General features: G+C 43.7%; 1 protein-coding gene across 1 annotated transcript in view; it reads right to left on the reverse strand.

Moving 5' to 3' along the window:
- PCM1 (pericentriolar material 1) overlaps positions 1–18,083 on the reverse strand; it is a gene marked incomplete at its 5' end in the record, with an annotated part of 3,258,627 nt that overhangs the window by 2,368,839 nt on the left and 871,705 nt on the right. The gene's annotated exons all lie outside the window — the stretch shown is intronic.

Here is an 18,083-nt window from a genome sequence, read left to right on the forward strand (position 1 = left end):
TTTTATCACTCCACTATTACAAAAATGCTCAAATCCTGCCTTCCCAGAAATTTCACTCCTTCCAGGGCATTATTTTTAATGCATTGTTCTCACAATTTCTATTTATATGCAGTTTGTTCCTTCCTTTTTCTAAAGATTAAGCTCCTGTACAGCATTCAAAACTTCAGCTATGGCTGGTATAGATTTTAACTTTCATTATCCAGTAAAAAGAAGTTGTGTCATATCATAACGTTCCATCTGTATTGTTGATCCTCGTTCAGTCATTACGTGTGGGTATCTGTTCCGACCTTGGAACCGAGCTGGCCATCTTCCAAGCTCGCATCAGCTACAAATTCTCGAGCTAAAACTCTTAACCAGAATTTCCCTCTGCCTGTTACCTCAGACTGAGTTTGCAAGTCAAAAGAAGGTAGAGGCTACCTATGGTCAAATGACCTAAAAGAACCAGATGGTGAGATCCACTACAAGCCACAGGAGGGGGAAAAAGGGAGGGTTGTAATGACTGAACGAGGATAAACAATACAGATGGAATGTTATGGTAAGACATAACTTCTTTATCTGTTATTGTTAATCCTTGTTCATTCCTTACTTGTGGGACAGAGTCCCCAGCTACCTCTATTCCTGGGAGGCTCTCATGGAAGGACATTCCTGAGCACCATAGAATCAAAAGATGCTCTTCCACTGGAGGCCAAATCCAATTTGTAATGATTGATGAAGGTATGAGGCGTAGCCCAAGTTGCAACTGCACAGATGCCATGTAAAGAAGCTCTGGCATGGAAGGCAGCAGAAGTTGCCACCGACCTTGTAGAATGAGCCTTTATAGTAGCAGGTAATGGAATATTACGTTGTGTATAAATGAAGGTCACACAGTCTTTCAACCATCTAACCAGTGTGACCTTAGCAACAGCACATCCTAATCTAGGTCCAGAATAGGCCAAAAATAACAGGTCTGATTTATGAGAGGCCTTAATCCTGTTCAAGTAGAAGCGAATTTGCCTGTGAATATCTAGGGTATGTAGGCAATACTGTCCTTTGTTTGAATAGTTGGGGAAGAAAACTGTCAATTCAATGATTTGATTAATGGACATTTCAGAGATCACTTTTGGCAGAAAGGAAGGATTAGTTCTCAATGACACTATCTCTATGAAAAATCAAGTATGGACTCTATGCATAAGGCCTGAAGCTCAGAGATACGGCTGGCAGAAGTAATGGTGACCAAAAACAAGGTTTTCCATGAGGTCGCAAGAAGAAGCTGGTTTGAAAGGTGGCATTGTCAAAGCTTGTAGAACTAATGACAGGTCCCATGGTTGAATAGGTTCTCTAAAAGGGGGTTTTAGATGATTCACACCTTTTATGAAGGTCTTGCATAATTTGTGTGACATAAGAGGAGTCTTGGTCACCCTCATGGAAATTAGATATTGCAGCCAAATGAACTCTAATGGTAGAGGCCGATAGACCAGATTGAAATAGGTCGGCTAGATACTCCAATACTATCGACACTGGTGCTGAAAAGGGATCTACCTGCTTTTCTTTCAGCCAAAAGGTAAATCTTTTCCACTTGCTTAGATAAGTAATTCTGGTGGAAGACTTATGAGATGCAATAAGAATGTCACGTACTGGCAAAGAAAGATCATTCTGCCTGGCAATCAAGGGAATTGGAGGAGCCAAGCTGTGAGCTTCAGGCTGTCCAAGTTGGGATGAATCAGATTCTGCGGATGGGAGATCAACCCTGGGGTTGGATGGAAAATCCACGGTTCATCTAGCAGGTGAGGCCATAGGAAGGGGAACCAAATCTGATGAGGCCAATATGGTGCTATGAGGATCATTATGCACTTCAACCGGCAGGCTTTCTTCAGAAACTAGGGAAAGAGGGGGAGAGGTGGAAATGCATAAAGTAGACCCGAGCGCCAATCATGGACTAGAGCGGCCCTGGGTGACTGTCCCGGATGGGGGAATCAGGGTGAAGTAGTTGCTGCATTTGTAGTTGGTCGGGGATGCAAAGAGGTCGCAGCAAGGAAGACCCCAGCGGTTGAAGATCTCCGTTGCTATCAAGGGATTTAGGGACCACTCGTGAGGTTGTAGAATGCATCTGCTGACTCTGTCTGCTACCACGTTGGAACTCCCGGGAATGTGCGTTGCTAGAAGAAAACAGTTGATAGCCATCGCCCATTGCCATATCCTCATGGCCTCTCGACAGAGTGGGTAAGATTTGGTTCCACCCTGTTTGTTGATGTACCAGACCACCGCCATGTTGTCTGATTGTATCGCAATAGTCCCAGACGGCAGCAGGGGATGGAATGTTTGCAACGCCAGAAGCACTGCCCTCAACTCTAGAACATTTATATGCAGATGGGACTCCAATTCGGACCAAGTACCTTGGATGGTCTGTCCCTGACATAGCCCCCCCACCCCATCAGGGCGGCCTCCGTGGTCAATGTAGCCTTGGGCTGCTGGGAGGAGAAGGGGAGAACATTGTGATGGGTTGTGGGTCATGCACCAATTTAAATCCTGTTTGCACCTGTGAGTTACCCGATCTTGGCTGAAAGAGGATATTGAAAAGGATACCACTGGGTGAGCAGTAGCCATTGTAGAAGCCTCATGTGAAACCTGGCCAGGGGGACAATGGTGATGGAGGCTGCCATGGAACCAAACAGCTGTAGGACAGAGTGAGCTGTGGATTTCTCCCTTGAAAGGATTGGGATCAGTTGTTGTTTTATCCTTAGAATTCTATGCTCTGGAATGGATGCTCTGCAATTCTTTGTATCCAAGATGACCCCTATGAATTTTGTGGACTGAGATGGGGTGAGATTGGATTTTTGCCACTTTCTGCAGCGAGGAGAGAGTATGCCAGGGCTTCTTCCAATAGATGTCTTGCGGGGGCGGAGATGAGCCAGTCGTCTAGGAATGGAAACACCTGGAATCCTTGTAGTCACAAGTGAGCTGCGACGACTGCCATGCACTTTGTGAACACACTGGGGGCTGTAGAGTCCAAAGGGCAGTACTCTGAATTGGTAGTGACTGGCTCCCACACGAAGTGCAGAAATCTTCTTGAATGGCCTGTCCACTTTTATGTGGTAGTACACATCTTGAAGATCTATCAAGCACATCCTACCGCCTTTTTCCAAAAGCGGGAGGAGACTGTATCGTGACCATCCGGAATTTTTGTACTCTTACAAACTTGTTCAATACACTGAGATCCAAAACTGGTCTCCAGTCCCCGGTTTTCTTTGGCACCAAAAATAATCTTGAGTAGAATCCGGATCCTATCTGGTCTGGCGGGACTATTTGGATGACTTTTTTTCTTAGCTTTGATATCTCTAATGCTGCTTCTTCCCTTTGACTGGGTGGCACGTCGGGTAAGTTTGTTGGGAGGGCAGGACAAAGATCGAAGGGAATATGAAAACCCAAGAGTCGGTGGTGATGGTTAGACAGGCAGAAGGGTACAAAGAGAAATGACCCCCAACCACCTCCAGAGGAAAGCAGTTGGGCCACTCTTCAGGAGCGCTGGTAAGACTGACCAGGAAAAGACTCCCTGGAACCCTGGTTATGCGGACTCCTTCTGCCCCGAAAAGGGCATCTTCACTGTGAGTTTCCCCCTCTGCCTCTAGGGGAGAACTCAGCCTGTGTGTCACGGAAAGGACCCACAGACTTTTTGTACCATATCCTCCCACTCCTGGTTTCTGGAGAAAGCCTGTTGAGGGGAAGAATAACGGACACCCACGGCAGAAAGGGTCTTACCGTCCTGTTCCCATCTGGCCAGTGTGCTTTTAACCTTTGGTCCAAACAATGAAGAGGCTTCGATGGGAGCATTAAGAAAGGAAGCCTTGAAGGGTTGCGCGAAATTACATAAGCGAATCCAGGCGTGTCATCTCAGAACAACCCCTGAACTCACCGCTCTAGCTGTTCCTTCTGATGCGTGAGATATCAGGTGCATGGAAGAGTTAGATATCGATTCAATGGTGGCCAGCTGAGAGGCCACTTTGTCATGTACCTCATCAGACATGGCACCAGCCAAAGTTTCAGAGAGCTCAGAAATTAAATCCCTTTGAAGCCTGGTAAAGTGTGCCATATAATTCAGGGACCTGACTGCAAAGGTTGCTGATGCAAAAGTACACTTCCCTATTCTATCCAGAGCCTGGGACTCTTTGTTGGGCGGATGGACAGTCTGGCTTTCTTCTTCCGCCAGGTCCTTCTTAGCTGCGGCCGCCACCACCAGAGCATCTACAGGAAGACATTTGGACCAATAAGGGTCAGTAGCAGGAGGGGACAAAATTTTATCTGGCCTCTGGGGAATGGCCTCAACGGTGTCAGGAGCCTTCCATGCACACTGCATGACGAGCTGGACCAGTTCGTCGGTAGGTGGAGTAACCCAGGAGGTAGGTAGCAGGGCACAAAAGGTCTGCAGGAACACAGACTCTTCAGAGGTCGGGTTCGAGGGCTGCTAGTCACCTCTTTGTTTAAGAATTTCGAGAATATCACCAAAGGATACTTCAGAGGGTGAGTGAGGGGACCCTTCCCCATCATCAAAGTCTGTGTCTTATGTAAGAGGCTCCTCTGTGGCGTCCATGATCTTCCTCTTGCACAAGTTTTTTCAATGAACTTCCTCAGAGGGAGAAGTTGGGGAAGACAGCACAAAAGGGGTTTCCTGTGGGAGGATATCCTGCGGCCCCTGCGCCCGGTGTCCGCCAGGAACGACTTGTGTACATTGCGGTCCAGAGGAGGGCGGGGAGATTGATAGCATAGTATCGCTAGCCGACGCCAAAGCCTTCTCCATTAGTTGGAAGGCCAGTCCACCTGAAGAGGGGTGAGTGTCCAGGACAGGGGTCACCCCTCGCCCCAAGTGGCTCAGCCTGCCGACTGAGTCCCTGGATGGCTGTGAAACAGCAAATTACGTACGCCACAGCTGACAACCTGGGTTGTAGCAAAACTCTCCTGCCACGAAGGCAACTGCGGTTCCTTAGTGAGGTCCATAAAGGGAACTGTAGAGGGAGAAGTCTGTGCTACATCAAGGGGCTTCAAAGGCAATGAAGGAGGAGAATAAGTAGGGGTCTTTGGCAAAGGGTGATCACCTCCCAAGGAAGGATAGGTCCTTGGGGGGTGGGATACCTCTGGCCAAAAGCACTTGATCCACAAGATGCAACACGTGTTCAGAGAGGCTTCTAGTGGATTTCACGGACACGGCTGAGGGAGAGTCAATTCTATCCAAAGATGGGGCAAGCTCGGTGCCCACCTCACCGGTCTGCACTGAAAACAACGGGGCTGTAAGGGACTGAACTACAGGTGTCTGCACCAAAGAAATCATCGGTGCCGAAGTTATGGTCTGCATCGCCGATAAGGTCGGTGCCAAAGTGGTGGTCAGCGCTGAGGCTGGAACCGAAAAAATCGGTGCCAATAACTGAATTGTCGGTGCTGAGAAGGTAGTCGGTGCCGGGTAAGTTGTCAGAGCCGATGTGGTAACAGTCTGCATCGACTGGATAGTCGGTGCCGGTGGAGAAGTATGAACCGAGGAGCTCCTCAGTACCGATATGGTAATGGACACACTAGTTGGTGCCGAAATCGCCGAAGGTCTAGGCACTGAAAGTGCTGGAGCCAAAGAAGTCACATCCGAAGTGGAAAGCTTAGCCTTCTTGGGTCTCGGATGGTAGGAGTCCCCAGCAGGGGACGAAGGAAGAGACTTGGCCTTTGTATGTTCATCACTCTTTTTCTTATGGGATCTTGGAGGGGTTGAAGCCTCCGACCCAGAAATAGCCTCTGAAAAGGGAGATTTAAGTAGCCCCTTCAACAACAATTTATTTTTTCTCTCAATCAACGTCCTGTTAGAGAAATTCTTACAAATTCCACAGGGTGGGTCAACTGCTAAATGAGGCACACCCAAACAATAGACACAGGGAATGTGCATCTGAAGTAGGTAATTTATGGCCACAATCTGAACATCTCTTAAATCCTGGACTACCTTTTATATCTGCCATGTTAAGAAAGAAGGAAAATCAGAAAAAATACCAGCAATAGTACAAGAAATACCCGAAGGTAAGGAGGAAAGGAGTTTAAAACGATGGTAAAAAATAAATTATCTCGCGGTAAAGAGGAGGAAGGGGATTGAAAAGATTCAAGAAGGGATAGTCGCTAAATGCGATAAGGCAAGAGAAAACAATCTAGTAACCTTTCTCAGTGAAAAAGTTGTTTTAGATTAGTATGACAAAAAATATATAACTTAGCTCAAGAGAAGTAGCTTGACACAACCGAATGGTGTAGCAAAAGAAATCTGAGTTAACGATAAGGGAATTCTGGGTAAGAGTTTTAGCTCGAGAGTTTGTTGCTGACGAGAGCTTGGAAGATGGCCGGTTCGGTTCCGAGGTCGGAACAGATACCCACACGTAAGGAATGAACGAGGATTAACAATATCAGATTTACTTTTTTGGCACCCAAAAGCATTAAACTTAAAACCTTGCTATATTGTAGGCAATTCAGTTCCTGTATCCCATCTCAAAAGCATTTCACTAATTACAATAATTTGCTCCCCTAACATTTCTGATGAAGTACCTTGCAGAGGGACTTTTAAAATCTGACAACTCGCTATATTCCTAAAAACATAAAATGCTATTGTTGGTGGGTTTTGAAGCAGAGAAGGCATTCATTAGAGTAAGCTGGAATTTTGTGTAGAACAGTGGTAGCATCTGCATGCTTTGTTTAATTGGGATAATTAAGAAAATATTTAAAGAATCAAAGGCAAGAATTAAGGTTGGAGGGCTCTTCTGTGACAAGCTGTGTTTGAACAGAGGCACCAGACTGGGGTGTCCTGTTTCTCCTTAGCTAGCCTAGTACTCAGCTATGAACCACCACCTAGAAATAATTTGTTTAAAGACAAGTTGTCATTTCCCATCTTTTTCAATTACACCTCAAGCATCTGCCATCTACCAGAGGAAAATTTCTCTGAAGTCTACATGCAGTATAAATACCTGCAAAAATACTTCTTTGCAAAAATCCGAAACATTCTAAACTTTGCTGTATATGTCAAAGACCTAGAAATGTCCTCCCCACTGTTCTTTCCTATGCCACCTTTCCATTTTCACTTCCCTAACATCTTTTGATAAATTCTTAGAGTTATTGCACATTTCATATGCCCTATTAATTGCCATTTAATAGTATCTTCTGTCCTACACTACATTAAAAGCTCAATCAGAGCCGTTTTGTCACTTAACTCTCCCCTGTCCTTTTCCTCTGCCTGTAATCTTATCGGTATCTGCTAAGGATGGAAGTCTCCAACTCAGTCTGAACTTCTGCTTGGCCTCATCCCACTCATTACCATAAAAATATTCTGCCCTGCTCTGGGTTTTTCGTACATAAATTAAAATGGCTAAAAAATCATGGGACTGCAGGGTTAAGCTGCTCAACATCCTCCTGGATCGATAGTCTAGTAACTACCTACGAACCTCTCCCTCTATTTGCTCCCAATACCTTGGCATTTTTACTAATTTTTCCCAATAAATTCCAGTCCTGCCTTACCTGTTCTATGCCCCTACTTGCTGTAATCCCTAATGGTAAAATTTCTTTCATCCGTTTTTCTTGTTGATTTGGTTCTTAAAATGCTTTCTATTTTATAAATATAACATTCTGCAAGGTCATTATCTGCTTTAAGGGCCTGTATCAAAACCCCTACTCTCTCCTTATTTTGTGACACAACCCCCCCCATTTCATCATGTCTTTCTACTATGGTTTGCAATCTTCTGATTGTGCAATGTATATTGGCCTCAACTTTGTAGATCTGACGTATCCCCTCAAACCTGGTAATTCTAAACACATTGTTCTATGGAAAGAAAACTTATTCCACTTTAATCGTACTTTCTCTCTCAGACTATTTCATTTCCTTATTAATTATGATCAAAAACTTTTTCTCTGGTTGATACAAACATGCCTACCTTGCATGTAACACTAGAATGTAAAACATTCATTGCTTGCATTTTATTATCCACAGTCAAGAGCTTCCAACTTCCCAATTTTTGTACTGTCTTTTTGTCCCACATATCATTAACTGCCAAAATAGAACCCTGTTAAATCCATACACCTAAATGCTTTGCAACTTATGTCACCATAAATATCGGCTTTGCTGAACTAGTTCATAAATGGCAAGAGTTTTCCACTGCAGCCTTAGTTTTATTTTCATTTTATATAATGAAAAATAAACCACATTGTCTTTAAAATGTTCCATAACACCAACATATCATTTTTCTCAATTTATCAAGTACAACATTTTATCACCTAAGGAAAAGAGCAAACTTTTCTTGACAACCATATCAGTTATATCTTTGAATTGAGAGTCTCTCATTTTCTTTAACAATGGCTCTAATTACATAACATGCAAAGGAGAAACAGGACACCCCTGTCTGGGGCTGTTCAAACACAGCTCGTCACAGAGAAGCCCTCCAACCTTAATTCTTGCCTTCAAATCTTCAAATATTTTCCTAATATCCCAATTAAACAATCAAAGCATGCAGATGCTACCACTGTTCTACACAAAATTCCATCTTACTCTAATGAATGCCTTCTCTGCTTCAAAACCCACAAACAATAGCAGCCGCATATTACACTCTGCCTCCATCTGGATCATGACTTATTAATGTTGCTAAATGTTAACCTCCCCTCCACAAATCATTGATCTACATTCATCAGTTCTGGAAACACCACAGCATCCATCAGTTTTGGCAACAATTTAGCCATTCTCTTAGTAAAGCCAAACTTTATAGACCATATCAATTACAAACCATGACTATAAAGTACAGTTGTACACGTTCGACTCACAGTAACAGTAGACATACAGATTCCTCATTGCTGCTGCTGTTTCCAGAAGCTCTGCTTCCCTCAAGCACCTTCACTCTGACTGGTCAGCCCTCTGGAGGGGGATCAGCAGTCAGAGTGAAGCTTTCCTCAGGAATTTCTTGCTCATAGTAAAGGCACAGTGTACTCATTCTGTACCTCTGAAAAGGTAACTTGTATAACAAATCACTTTATATCCCAACTACTATATAAAGAAGTAGAGTGTTGGAAGGTGTGCGCAGCTACTGCAGCAATGAGGAATTTGAACATCTACTGTTACACAGCTCCTTGTTCATCATTCTCACTGTTGCGGAAGGGTTTAGGCTACTGTCATAATGAGAAAACAAAAATCAATAACTGACAATAATACATTACTGTAACCGCTGGGAAGTCATCTACCCCAAAAAATTACCAAATTAACAATATGCCCGTAAGAGTCGATACAGTTCTTTAGGATTTGGGGAACTTAACTTATAAGGAAAGTGACCCAACTTTTGACCAACATTTGTCTATTGTTTAAGGCGGCCCTTCTATAGTACACAGTTTATAAATAAATGAATTGTGTAATCCTAGAGATGTCATCATGCCCCTTTACTCAGCCTTCATTAGGCCAGTCATTGAATAGAATGCCCCCTTTAGCATTATCTGTCCAGACAGAAGCAAAAACTAGAATGCCCACAGAAATACCTTCCTAAAAGGATACAAGGCCTAAACATCATGTTCTACATGGACCGATTCAAAGCCCTGTCACTATATTTGATATCTTATCGACTTGCTAATAGGTGACTAGTGTCTAGAATACAAGGCATCCTCTAACTTATTATTGATGGATTTACTGCACATCCGAAAGTTAAATTGCATCAAAACATTCTGTCTAGATGGTTTGGAGGGATACATCTCGCAGAGGATACCACTGCTGTGGAACAGATTTTCCATCCACATAAAATAAAAGTTCATCCCTGTCCATATTCATGAACATAGATCTATGGATGGGAAACAGTAAACTTAAACCAGGACTGCCCCCTGTACTATTAATTGACAGAGGCAGGTCCTAAATGCTTTAATTCCATGTATGGCTCCCCTTAAATTATCTATGGTATGGCTTCAGTTATTCTCGTTAGGGGTAATATACAATTATCAACCGTGGCTTGAGTTATTCTCGTTAGGGGTAATATACAATTATCAACCGTGGGATGAGTAAGGATAATCTAAAACTAAATGGGATAGGTTATTTCATGCCTAAAAATAGAAAGTGGCTAAGTTTAAAATGGCCCACAAGGGCAGCTAGCCTAGTACTTCGATATGAACCACCACCTAGAAATAATTTGTTTAAAGACAAGTTGTCATTTTTTGTCCCATCATAAGAAATAAATAGCTGATCAGCTTTTCTGAAGGACTAAGTTTTGTCAAGACAGTACCAGCGTGAACTACACACATCCAGGGTATGTAGAATTTTCTCTCCCTGGTTTTAAGGTTCTGGACAAAGCACAGAAATAAATGACCCGATTCAAAGTAAACTCTAAGACTACTTTGGGTATAAGTAAGGGATTTATTCTTAACGTAATCCTATTCTTGTGGAATGCCAGCTAGGAATCACCAACAATGAGAGCTTGCAACACGTACATCAGAGCAGTAAGAACAGCTTTCCAAGTAAAGAAATGTAAATTTTCCAAGTGTGTGTTCAAATGGAGACCATTGGTTTTTCCAGTACAAAGTTAAGGTCCACAGAAGGTGCCAGCTTCTTTCTAGAAGGCCTTGTGTAAACCCCCATTCACGATTTACAGGAAACAAGAGGATAGGGTGGAATCAGGAAAGTACAGTTGTGTACACTTAACATAAATGTAGATGTTCGAGTGTATTCACTGTTGCAGTCATCACATTTGGGTCATCTGCCAGCAGGTAGCCCTCAGCCGGCCTGAATACCAGAATCTTGGATTCCTGTGTCAGATGCGGTCTCTTATTCCATGATGTCAGGTCATCAGGGGTACAAAACATGCAGCCGACACCATTACATCAGTTTTTCTTGCCCCAGATGTCAGGTGCCCCCATAATGGGAAGCAATTATATGCTGTTACACCTCCATCAAAAAGCAAACACAACAAAGAAGGAAAGGTACAGCCAAGAGAAGTCAGGGGGCCGGAGGGAGGGTAACCAGGACTGCAACAATGAATACACTTGAACATCTACATTTATGGTAAGTGTACACAACGGTACTATGTTCTTCGTGTTTCACTGTTGCAGTCATCACATTTGGGTTGATTCCCAAAGCTAAGGAAGGGAGGAGGAAGGTTAAAAAAAATAGGCATGTGGTAATGCTTGGTGAAGGTATGTACAAAGCTCCAGGTAAGCAGCTTCTAGGATGTCCCTGGTAGGGACTCCTCTGAGAAAGGCTGTAGAGGTAGATGCAGCCCTGGTGGAGTGTGATCTTATCCCTCTGTGGGGTAGGTTTTCCATGGTGCTTATAGCAGAAATGAATGCAATAGGCTATCCATTTAGAAATGGTTTGCTTTGAAATGGCCTTCCAATCTGCCCCCGCAGCAAAGCCAACTAGCAGCTGTTCAGATTTTCTGAGAGGCTTAGCCCTGTCCAAATAAAATCTAAGTTGTCTGTGCACGTCGTAGGAGTGCAGTATTCATTCTCCTTTGTTTTGTGGATTCGGGAAAAAGGTAGGCAAATGACTGGACAGATTTAAGGTCACACTAGACACCATCTTGGGCATAAAGGAAGGATTGGTTCTGAGGGAAACCCTGTCTGCATAGAAAATAATGAAGGGCTCCACTGCCATGAGGGCCTGTAATTCATACACTCTTCTTTCTGAAGTGATGGCTAGAAGAAAGGCTGTTTTACAAGAAAGGAATTTCAACTCTGCAGTTGCAGCTGGCTCAAAAGGAGAGAGAGAGTGAGCTTTTACAAAACAAAGCTAGGGTCCCAAGGCTGCAGTAGGGGCTCTCCTGGAGCGTCTTAAATTTTTGGCCCCTCTGAGGAATTGCTTTAGCAGAGGGTGAGAGAAGAGGGACGGTTCAGTATTATAATCTGCTGAAATGGCAGAGGCATGAATTTTAATTGACGAGAAGGATAGGCCCTTGTGGAGCATTTCTGTTAAGTACTGAAGAATATAAGGTAAGCTGGGCACCGTTGTGCCCATCCCCTGAGTCTGGCTCCAAGAACAGTATCTTTTCCACGTTTCAGCATAGCATTTTCTAGTACTAGGCATCCTTGCCTCCAGAATGACATCTAGCACCTGCTTACTGAGGGATACTGTTGGAAAGCTCAAGGAATTAGTCAGGCTGCAAGGTTCAGGGTTTAAAGCTGAGGGTGCAGAATCTGGGCCGCCTGCTGGGACAGCAAGGAAGGTCTAAGGCAGGTGCCATGGTTCCAGTAGTGTCATACTGCGCAAGAGGGGGTACCAATTCTGGCGTGGCCAGTCTGGTGCAATCAATATTGTCCTTGGCTTGTCCTGTTTGATTTTTAGCAAGACCTTCAAGAGGAGAGGCAGAGGGGGAAAGGCATAAACTGAGAGGCTTTCCCAGGTAAAGGACAAGGCATCCACTTTCCAGGCTTGACTGTGGGAAGTCCTTGTGCAGAATTTGTCCAATTGGTAGTTCTGAGGGGAGGCAAACAGGTCTACCTCTGGAGTTCCCCATTTGTTCCTCAGGAAGTTGAATATTTTTGTTTCCAGTTTCCATTCATGTGGGTCCATGAGATTTCTGCTTAGGTTGTCTGCCAGTGAATTTAGCTTGCCTGGCAGGAATTGAGCTTGCAGGTGCACTTGGCAGCTCAGGGCTGTGTTCCACAGAGCCATGGCTAGTCTGCAGAGAGGGTACGAGTGGTTTCCCCCCTGCTTGTTTATGTACCACATAACTGTGGTGTTGTCTAGCTTTATTAATAATTGCCCTGGAAGAATGCAGTCTTTGAAGGCTGTCAGGGAATTCTGTACAGCTAACATTTTTTTTTGGGTGATATGCAGGTGCATCTGTCTCTGGTTTCATTTGCCCTGAATGCACTGCCCTACCAAGTGAGCCCCCCCATGTATAGTCTGATGCATCTGTTAGGGTTTGGGAGGCAGTGGGGGTAGTGTGAAAGGGAGCCCATTTGTTGTGGTAGCAGGCCTCTTCCCACCAAAGGAACTCTGTCTTTATACAAGGAATGATGGGAATCATTGATTCCAGGTCCTGAGAATGCTGACACCCATAGGCTTTTGAGATACCATTGTAGTTTCCTCATATGCAGTCTTGCATATGGAATTAGTAGAATGCAAGAGCCCATGAACCCCAGGGCTTGCAGAATTTTCCTTGCAGATAGCTGGGTCTTTGTGACCAATAGTTTGAAATAGGCTGTCAAATAAACTTGTTTCGCTGGAGTGAGGAAAGCCATCTGGGAAGTTGTGTTCAAGCTTGCTCCCAGGAATACAATCTGTTGGCAGGGTACTAGGTGAGATTTATTTCGTTTATAGTGTACCCCAGAGAGGTTAGAAGTTTCTTTACAAATGTCAGATGATTTAATAGCAAGTTCTGGCTTTCTGCCTAAATCAGACAATCGTCCAAGTATGGGTATATATGAATTTTTCTCTGCCTGCAAAATGCAATGGCTGGAGCTAGACACTTTGGCTTATCTACTGCGTCCAGGATATTCACAAAGGGAAGTGGAGAGAACTGATAGTGCATGGAGCCTGCACTGAAGCGTAGGTATTTCCTGCAAGATGTCCTTATTGGAATGCACAGGTAAGCTTCCTTTAAGTCTAAGGTTGCCAACCAGGCATCTTTGCCTAGCATAGGAAGCAGCTGTTGAAGTGTTAGCATTTTGAATTTTGGGATTACCAAAAAGGTGTTTAGAACAGAGAGGTCCAGAATAAGAAGCCAGGAGCTGTGTTTTCTGGGTACCAAGAAAAGTCTTGAATAAAAACCTTGTGCCCTTTCTTCTGCTGGGACAGGTTGAATAGCCCTGATACTTAGAAGAGAGAGAACCTGCTGTTGGACCTCTGCCCATTGATTTGTGGGTAGGTCTGGCCAACCGTTTGGGGTTGGTAGGGTGTGGAAGTGGAAGCTGTATCCTTGGAAAACTATATTCAAAACCCATTTGTCCTGGGTAATGAGTTCCCAGTTTTTTGCATGGAGGGCAAACTTTCTTCCTAAGGGTGCAGGCAGTTGAGCAGGGCTTGGAAGGGTTAAGGTTAAGTCATTGCACCATTTTTCCATACGGGGGTGCCTTACTACTCCCTGCATTGGAAGTGGGAGCCCCCCACTGTTTAGGCCTGTGTGTAGCCTGAGACTGTAGCCTAGGTGGTTTGCTGTTCCTGGGTTTGGATTAAGAAGGCCTGGAATAGACTGGAAAGGACAAATTCTTTGAAGGCCAATGCTTACTAAATCTGGGAGGCTGTACTTGCAGGAAATCTTTAATAGTTTGCATAGATTTAGCTTTTTCCTCCATCTTTTTGAGGACTACTTCTGCTTTGTTGCCAGACAGGCAGTCTTGGTTTAAAGGGAGCATCCAGTCATTTAGCTTTAACATGATCTGGCAAGTTTTGCTTCTTAAGCCAAGCATTCCTTCCAAGTACAGACCCAGTGACAGCAGCCCTGCAAGATGCTTCTAAAGAGTCAAAACCACATTGTAAAGTATGTTTACCAACTTGTTCTGCAGAATGCTTTAAATCCTGTAATTGTGTTCAGCACAGTCAGGAATCAACATAATTTTCTGTTCAAGTAGTCCCATAATATGCTGCTGGTAATTTAACATATGAAACTGGCAATTTAAAGCCCTAATGACAAAGTAGCAGAAGTGTATACATTCTTACCCAATCTGTCCAAGGCCCTGGAATCTCTATCGGGGGGTAGGTTTTTTGGAAGTAGGAGCCTTAATGCCTTTAAGTCCTTGGAAAATGATCTCTGGATCCGCAGTAGGATTCTTGAAGAGGAACTTGCGAGAGTCAGGTACTCTGTAATACCGGTCAGGTTTTCTGGGAGCTGGAGGTAAAGTGTCTGGGGCCAGGCTAGATTCCAAGAAGGCATCATCTACAATGTCCAGAACAGGAGGGACAGCTAAAGGCCTGTGTTGAGGGAGAAGTACGAATTCCCTAAGCCTCTTTTTGGAGTCAGAGTAATCCTGGCTTTCCCAGCGGAAATTCTCCCAGAGTGTGTGCACCGTTTCACCAAAAGAAAAATCTTCTGGAGGGGAAGCAGAGGTAATGGAATCCTCTACATCAGAATCCTCACAGGTAGATAAGGGCAAATCCTGGTAATCAGAAGAAACAGAAATTTCAGAACCCTGATCAGAAGAATCAGAAGGAAAATCAGTTCTAGGTCTCTTAGAAGGGGAAGGCTGGCTTCCCCTAATTAAAGTAATAAGGTCTTCAGCCATTCTAAGCATTTGTTTTTTAGGCATATGGGCCTGACCATGTGGTTTGGGCGTCGTTTTTCTTGGCGTGGGTTGAGTTTTAGGCCTTGATGAAGATGGCGTTGGTTTGAAATGCAAGTCTGTAGGCCTGAATGCACCCTCAGAAGCTGCTGCCTGCGCAGCGGCTCCAGACCCATCCAAGGTATAGACATCCGCAGGTTCCACAGTCGAAGAAGCATCTTGTGGCATAGCGGATTCCAAAAGGGTCTCAGTAGAGGCCTGCGAATCTGAAATAGCGGGTATCAGGGGCCGTGAAAGCACTTGAGTACCGGCGATCTGGCGACTAGCTTAAAGGAAGCATCGTCGGCAGTTTTGGACCTATGCGGTCTGTCTTTATCTTCACGTTTTTTCAGAATATCGGTAGTCGGATGGCTTACTGAAGCCATTTCTTGACAGTTAAACAGAGTACCAAAATAATTTGCTGTAAAAAAAGACAGATGACGAATAGTTCAGGGGTTGAATAAGGCACAAAACCGACAGCAAGGGACGTCGTGGTCTGGGCCTAAACAAGGAATGCGTATGAATGAAAATCTTTATGAGGTATTTGCTTTCCACAGGTAAGACAATTGTTAACTTTTACTGACATCGGTTTAAGAGCAAGAAATAGGATCCCCAATGGGGTACTTAGCTTTTTTGAAGACTTTGGTTCTGAAAGGCGAAAACTCAAATTTCAGGAGTCGGCCGGCACTTGCGAACTGCTTCTGCTTTGGGCACAGCACGGCAAGAAAGACTGACGTAATGAAGTCAGCTGCATGTTTTATACCCCTGACGTCACGGAAGAAGAAACAGCATCAGACGCAGGAATCCATGACTCTGGTATTCAGGCCGGCTGAGGGCTGCCTGTATGCAGATAACCCAAATGTAATGACTGCAAAAGTGAAACACGAAGAACATCAACAAAGTGTTAAACACAGGTAAGGCGCTACCATAGAAATGGGTAGGCTATTAGAGGAGACGACAGAAAAAATATATTAATAGAAAGAGAAAATATATTAAAACACAAGACCTCAGCACAAAAATATAAGAAAACTGTCACTCAGCTCAAAAGCTATTGGCAACGCATCTGTCACAAGAAGCAACAAACAAGACCTGAGGTAAATTGAAAAGGAGCATTCTGGGTAGGACTTGAGCTCGAGGGGTCTTGCTTCTTGTAGACTGTAGTAACGGCAACTTGGTTCAGACTTTGGAAATGAACCCATTTGTCAAGGATTAACTGATGACTGACACCAGATTATCCCTTTGACAATTATGTGGTTTGGCTCGTCTGACATGTCCCACAGGCTGCACCTTAACCTCATCAAATCTGCTTCACAACCACAATCTGAGACATTTGTGGGTATATTGTGCTGGGAGACAAAGAAAAAAGGAAACCCGAATTCTGAATTATGTGCAGTCTCCACCCATGCATTTTCTTCTTGATAAGGCCCAAAACTGGACTTTTAAATCTTGTATGATGGAGTCAAAGAGGGACTTTGAATATGTATCTGGAATCCCACACTGGTGAAAAATAACAATCCTAGTTAAAGACTCCTGCTCTCATGAAAAGACTCTACTAAAATAAATAAGGTGTACAAATAAAGACAGAGAATGCCAAGTCATCTGCTAAAAGCTATTCCAGAGGGGGTCTATATTACATCACCGGACATTTAAAAAAAGCGAACGGTGAATAATCAACCCTATGTCAAACTGTCAGAACAGCAATTTTTTTCCAAAGGAAAAAAATCGCTGTTCCAACAAAAAAAAAAATTTAAAACATTACATTAAGTGGGGGGCTTCACCCCCCCCCCCCAGACAACCCCTACTTAAATATACCAACTCAAAGACCGCACTACAGTGCTGAAAATGGCTAAGTAACGAAGCGGCCGAGTGAATTCTTTCCCAGGGAAAGAATTTGCTTAAAAGCCACTTTGATATTTTGCCTTTTCAGTCTTTTATGTTCGACCAAGACGCATTCGAAAGAATGCGTTTTTGGTCTTGTAATAGGAACCCATTCCAGAGGATAAACTCTGTGAATAATCAGAGCTGTGAATAGGAACCAACACTGTGATCTAGACACACAATCTGGAGGGGGGGATGACTCTAGAACTTGCCTCAAGCAAGTTTTCATAGGCATCACAAACCATCTGAAATAAATCCCTTTGCCCATATGGGCTAAAGAAGGCACCAAATCCTTTAATCAAAGAATAAGCATGTGATTGTAAAGGGATAGACTGCGGTCCTGTGTCTGGGACAGAGTTAGAGATATAATGGCAAGGGTGGAGATGCAGGTATAGTCATTCTAAAGGTGCAGATTGTTCCCCTTTTCTGAAAAGATCCCTGTGTTTTGTTAATGTTGATACCTTCCTGCCATCTCTTCTTTTGTCCTCTCAGAAGTAGATAGGGACAGTTTAGTTTTCTGAAGGAAGCAGAGAATCTATTTAACTTGTAATTGTGGACCTGAAAACGTTTCTCTCTCTGATCTAATTTCCCCCATTCATTTTAATGTTTGAATAGCTATGTAGCAGAGTTTAAAACCTCTAACATAACTTAATCTGTGAACCTTTGGTTAAGTATAAAGGCATACTTCCTTAAGACCATAGCAGTAAGCCTAGACAATATTTGTAAAATCATACACACTATTTACAGCATGTTTAGAGATCTGATGAATATTAGAAATCATGAGATTCAGAAAGGATTTATCCTCTTAAAGGTAGATTAATAGAATATTCCCTTAAAGTTTCAGCACAGTGTAACAAACTTCCCCATATGGCCCTGGTATCGGTGGACTCTAGAAGCCAAACTGGCTGAAGAGAAAATTCTCTTCCCAAATCTATCCAAAACTTTACCCTTTTATCATCTAGAGAGGAGTCAGGAATCGCTACGATCCTATTGTCAAGCTGGGGCAG

This window comes from Protopterus annectens, chromosome 2.part1, assembly GCF_019279795.1.
Source record: "Protopterus annectens isolate FY-2018-M chromosome 2.part1, PAN1.0, whole genome shotgun sequence".
NCBI lineage: Eukaryota > Metazoa > Chordata > Ceratodontiformes > Protopteridae > Protopterus > Protopterus annectens.